Source organism: Pyrus communis, chromosome 15, assembly GCF_041283825.1.
Source record: "Pyrus communis isolate YQ-2024b chromosome 15, ASM4128382v1, whole genome shotgun sequence".
Lineage (NCBI taxonomy): Eukaryota > Viridiplantae > Streptophyta > Magnoliopsida > Rosales > Rosaceae > Pyrus > Pyrus communis.
This window is the reverse complement of record NC_142579.1, coordinates 8,614,653-8,621,369: the sequence shown is the minus strand read 5'-3', so window position 1 is coordinate 8,621,369 and position 6,717 is coordinate 8,614,653. Positions and strand designations below refer to the sequence as shown.

At 33.2% G+C, this 6,717-nt stretch overlaps 1 pseudogene; it reads right to left on the bottom strand.

The window, feature by feature from the left end:
• Positions 1 to 3,197: 3,197 nt before the first annotated feature.
• On the bottom strand, positions 3,198 to 3,332 carry LOC137720507 (U4 spliceosomal RNA; annotated as a pseudogene).
• Between the last annotated feature and the right edge of the window lie 3,385 nt (positions 3,333 to 6,717).

Sequence of the window (6,717 nt, the reverse complement as noted above, 5' to 3'; positions counted from 1 at the left end):
AAACGGTAGATCAAAGCTTGTGGAGACAAGCACAAATACATGTGCTGATTCATTCGCCGCTTCTTCAAAAGCAAAGGTATCTCATATCATCAAGGTCAAAAGCAAAAGTATCTCATATCATGCTCTTTCCCTGTCTTTTTCTTTGTCCTTGTTCTTACTCGCATGACAAAGTGAAAGAAGCAATCAGCCGGCACTTGGAGTCAGTCTTTCGATCTGGAGTCGACTGCCTGGAATCTATTCCTGGTTGCTTACCTAGCGTTGCTCTCGAGTAGTCATCTTCAACGGTTGATACACATTAATCAGGTGTCATACAACATGTAATCAATTATAACATGTTAACATTAATCAAAATTTAATTAAATGATGAACCATGAAATGCAACTTAACTTCAATTACCCCAACCCGTTAATTTATATAATAAAACATTCAGACTTGCATGTCCCCTACTATGCATTTTACCACTATAGAGTGGTGGTCCGATTGCTGTATAATACAAACTAACCTTTGTAACTCAATCATCCTAAATACTCATTTTTGTTGGTCGTCTTGTCATTCTCTCAGTCACTAGAGTCCCCAATACTTTGTACCATTCCTATAATTTCACTTTTGCCACTCTTTCTAGTCCCTATGAGAGTCGAACTCAACCACACAAAAGATAGTTCCATTTCCATATCCCAATCTTGAATAACCAATAAAATCCTTCCACTTCAATATGCAATGACATATGCATATATTCAACATTATCACGATTAGTAACATGAATTTCATATTCCAAAATACACAATTATATAAATTATAGAGACAGATCAAGTATAACACATTTCACAAAGCTTAAACAAGACAAATACCCCAATGGTGATAAGTTCGCAAAAAACCCCTACCTCGATTCCAAAACCAAAACGAAGATCCACATCACTACTGTAATAGCTAAGCTCCACATAGCTGAGCAAGCTCCTTGATCACTCATAACGTCATGTATTTCTTCCGCTCTATTTTCTTTTCTAATTTCTCTCTCTAAACATTATCTTTATATATAAGGCCAATGGCCTAATGAATAGTATTTTTTGGTGTCATAAGTGTCACCAAAAAAAAATTGGACAAAAATGCTCTTCAAATAAAAAACTTCAAAAGCAACCCAAAATAATACATCAAATGTGGCAAGGCTATTTTCATCATTTTAATAGTGTTTTTTTAATAATTAATTTTTTTTTTGTACAATTTTGTTTTAGTAATTAGTAACCCATAATAGGCTAGTAATAATATGATTCAATCAGTTGTTCACTAAATATTATTTTCTCTATTTTTAAACATGTTCAAAACATCTTAAGAGGTGTGTAATGCCAGTTATAAAAAAGGTCTTTCGCAAGCAATTAATAATGTGATTAAATTAGTTGTCAATTGATTGTTTTTTATTTTATTTTTAACAAACGATATTATCTGTACTAAGGGGGAGAGGGTGGGCTTAGCCTCACAATGGGCTAGCAATAATGTGATTCAATCAGTTATTTATTAAATATTATTTTCTCATATACAAGTAGCTCCAAAATCCTTACAGGTGTACACAATAAATTAAAAACTTAAACTTAAATCTCTCATCTCTACCACAGCCTCAACTTTTCTACCCTTTGTTAATCTTGTACCAAACCTACAAGGTCTAAAATGTATAGGGTAAGCAAAACTACAGCTCAGTAAGGACATAAGTCTTATCAAGAATAATTGTCATGACTAAACAAAGTGTCATACAACACGTAATCAATTATAACATGATATCATTAATCACAATTTAATTAAATGATGAACCATGAAATGCAACTAAACTTCAATTACCACCCCATTAATTTATATAATAAAACAAGTAGACCTGCATGTCCCATACTATACATTTTACCATTGTAGTAGTGGTCCGAATGCTGTATAATACAAACTAACCCCTGTAACTCAATCATCCCAAATACCCCTTTTTGTTGGTCGTCTTGTCCTTCTCTCTCTCTCTCTCTCTCTCTCTCTCTCTCTCTCTCTCTCTCTCTCTCTCTCTCTCTCTCTCTCTCTCTCTCCAGAGTCTCCACTACTTTGTACCATTCCTATAATTTTACTTTTGCCACCCTTGTTGGTCCATACAAGAGTCAAATTCAACCACACAAAAGATAGTTCCATTTCCATATCCCAATCTCGAATAACCAATAAAATCTTTCCACTCGAATAATGACATATTCATATATTCAACATTATCATGATTAGTAACATGAATATCATATTCCAAAATACACAATTATATCAATTATAGAGATAGATCAAGTATAACACATTTCACAAAGCTTAAATAAGACAAATACCCCAATGGTGATAAGTTACCAAAAAACCCCTACCTCAATTCCAAAGCTAAAACAAAGATCCACATCACTACTATAATAGCTAAGCTCCACATACTTGAGTAAGCTCCTTGATCACTTCTAATGCCATGTATTTTTTCCACTCTATTTTCTTTTCCAATCTCTCTCTCTCTCTCTCTCTAAACATATATAATATATAGAACAATACTTGGCTACTAAAATATGAGTAAGAACTCCTACTCAAAACATTTACTGTTATAATCACAGAGCTTTTGGCCTATGATCAAAACCGTCACACTATAAAGATCAAATCTGTAAAAAATAAATTAAAACTAAGGTCGTTTAGTTAATTTATTATAGCAAATACATAGACGGCAGTTTGATGACTAAAAGATCTTAATTTTAATTGATTTTTTGCATAGGCAATCTTTATAAGGTGATTTATAATATGAACGATTCTGATTATAAATACGAAGTTCTATAGATTGACAACGAACAATTGTGAGAAATTTTGAGTAGGAGTTCCTACTCATCTTTGAGTAGTCAAGTATTGTTCTAATACACACACACACACACACACACACACACGTACATACATATATTACATATGCACACCACAGACATAATAACACTTACATGCATATCATTCATTTATCAAACAATTCATGTTTGAAACTAAAGATAGGAAAGTCCTATTCTACTAGGATATGCCGGTTGCAAACTTCGCAAATCAATATGATTCTTCCATCACAATTTTGTAAAAAATAAATTGTTATGTGTTGATGTGGGTTTAATAATTAATTTAAAAAGTTGTCCAAATACCTTTTTGTACAATAGAATTTTTTTTCTTATAGTAAGACCTACTTCAAATAGAGATCCCTTCCATAAATTCTCAAAGGCACAAGGCTTAACCAAGGCCTAAAAGGGTTTGGAAATAGTTTTCAACCAACAATAAACGCACATCGGTTATAACCTCATTATCTCAAGGCAGACCTTGCCGTTCTTTGAGTCTCCAGACCACTAGGGAAGTGTTGAACAAACTCTCCAAGATTAAGGTTGTGAGGATGTTGATCACCTAAATGTTAATAGCGATGTCCTAGAAATCGTTGCCAATCAACCAAGCCATCACCAAAGGTGATCTCTATCCAAGTTCAATTCGGTGAAGGGTGTCGAAGTGTGTAAAGATGGGTGTATTGAGATATTCATTGAAGGAGTAGAGGAATGTAGACTGGAATTGGTGGTGATTGCATGATTGGATTTTTGGGTTCACATTTTTTTATTAACTATTAAATTATTAAACCTATTTGTAATTGTTTAATTTAATTAAACTTGTGTGATCCATTTGTGTGTCAGCACATAACAAAATTTGGGACAGAATTGTCACAAAATGACTACATTAATTTGGGACATTTACTTGCAGGACTACGTTGATTGATTTTCAATTTCAGGGACCATTTCGATATCGCGAGTCAATTTTAGGGACCATTTTGATGTCGCGGGTCAATTTCAAGGATCATTTGTGAGAAAAATGTCTTATAGGACCCATTTATTGTCACATCAGCACTTAACAAAATTTTGACAAAATTGTGATGGAATGACCACATTTGTTTGTGACACCTATTTTCAGGGACTACATTGACTAATTTTCAATTTCAGGGACCATCTTGATGGTGAATGTCAATTTCGGGGACTATTTGTGATAAAAACTTTATTATTAATTTAATATACACAGATAAAGTATAAGGACTTGATAACTATCCTATTGAGAGGTGTCAATTGCATGGCAATATAGAGTATACATCCACAAGGTAGCTTCACATAGTCAACATATATACGTGCCTTCTAAGCACATAATCCTTCTTTCCTATAGTAATTTAGATTGGTAAAAATGATAGCTAGCCACGTAGACATACCTCAGCTAAGAGTTGGATAAGGATAAAATCACGGTAGTAATAATACCTAACATAAACTCTAAAAAATACAGGATCTCACAATATATATGTCAGCTATCTAGTATATTTGTTCCAAAAAAATTGGAAGATACTTCGCCTGACCCTAGATGGGTTAATGCTAGACTTGGCAATTTTTTGCACGACTCATTAACCCAACACATAATGACATGAAAATAATAGATTCTGGATCAACACGTTAACTAATTGATTCGTTGTCAGGTCATTTGTTGATGACGGGTTTTTAACAAGTCTACTTGCGGGTAACCTGTTTCAACCCACTAATAAAAGGTTAGTTTGGTAATTTTAAACTACTAAAAAAGCCTTGCTGCAACAGTCATACGATTTAATCTCACATAAGTGCGATTAAGTCCTTAACGTTGGTTAACTGCGGTCAACAATGATCAATTGACATTGATGGTCAACTTTGACCGCTCATTAATGTAATTTGTTTTTTCCTGCAAAATACCAAAGCACATTAAAATAATAATAATAATAATTAATTTACAAATGTGAAAAACTATTTAAAAGCACGTGATTGCATCTTTATGCTTTGACGATGGGTACATCCTCATTTGGATTTCTAAAACCCTCTTAATCATCATGAACAGTTTTTTAGATGGAGTTGAAAAATGTGTAATAATTCATTTTAAAAAGCGAAAAATGTGAAAAAAAAAATTTGTCAAATGCTCGTGATCGCATCATCTACACTTTGTCGATGGTTACATTGTCGTTCGGATTTTTAGGATTTAGTGATTAGGGTATGTTGATACTAATTTAGTGACAATGTGGTATGTAGATACTAATTTAATATGACGTTTTTCTTTGATTATTTATTGAACTAAATATATTTTGTTTAACGGGTAAGTGTTGAGTCATATTATCCGTTTATTTTATCGGGTTGAGTCATATTATACATTTATTTTAACGGGTTTGACACGAAAATATCCATTAATATATCATGTATGCCACAAAAATGATATGAATATGGCTAACATGATACAATTGCTAGGTCTAGTTAATGCCATGAATATTGAGATGGAAGCTCTATAAAACAATTCCACTTGTGATTTGGAACCTTCGCCCAAAAGGAACAAATATGTTGGATGTAGATGAATGTTCAATATCAAACACAAAATATATGGTTCTATTGATCGGTAATGATAGGAGCATATTTATGTGACTTTGTTAGCTTATTTCTTTGTATTTACTTAGTTAGTTTCTATTTATTATAGTGATTTAAGCTATTTTCTTGTGTTTGTAGGTCTAATTGGCAAAGGTGAGAAAAAAGGGCAAAATAGAGCAATTTGGAGCAGTTTTGGACTTGGATTGGATATCATGTGTATGGAGCATAATGGATGGACGTTTTTGGTGACAAATGATGCTAAAAATGTGCTACAAATCTGGAAGAATTAAATTAAGGCTTGGAAGACAAGGAATTAGCTGAAAACAAGGAGATCTTATCCAACCTTATCCTATCTTATCCAGTTTTATCTTGTCTTATCCCATATTATCCAAACATTATCCTATTTAATCCAACATTATCTAAACTCATCTCCAGCTGCAAAAGGAGTCCTTATCCTATTCTAAATCTTTCCCATCTGACTTTAGGAGTCCTTATCATGTTTTAACTATGTAGATCTGATTCTAGAAGTCCTGAAATCATGCAAACAATTTAATTCCTTTTGTCCTAGAATTGTGCCATGCCCTATCCTTGTCCTCCAAGGATTGGTGCCGTGAGTCTGCATATATATAAATTACATTGTGCTGCAGCTTGGGGGGGGGATTTTTCAGAGAGAGTTTTAGAGAGAAAATACATCAGTGTGCACAGATTTATGAGAATTTTAGAGACTTGTGCCGTGCTTGCAAGGAAGGAAGGAGAGAAGGAGTTTTGAGTCGTGCTGCATCCAAGGATTGTGCAATCTGCCATTGGATTGCTGAAGTGTCTTGGGTTCTTTCTGTCCTTAGTTTTAGTTTTGATGTTTATTTTAGATTGTTTTTCAACTATGACAAACATGTGTAACTAAATTTCTTTTTAGCTAGAGGTGAATTCGAAGCCATGGACATATGTTTTATATGAATTGATTTCCTCCAGTTATTGTTTCATAAAGCATGAATGTGATTTACTTATCTGTTTTATAGAGAACTTATTCTTGTATGTTTATTAAGGAGGCTTACTTAGTATGCATGTAGGGATTTGATGCTAGGATATAAGGGAATTTCACCTAATTGTTAAGAACTTATATTTACAAGTAGTAAAAGTCACTAGTCATGATTGCATTAAGTAAATTCCTGGTAGGAGTATCATGCTTTTCATAGTTATGAATGCCTTGTCAATGCTTATGATTTTCATAGAACTTAATGATCTTTGATATGTATCTCTATCATGCTGTTCATATAGGGAACTTGATAAGAATAATTTGATTGCGTCGTTGAGT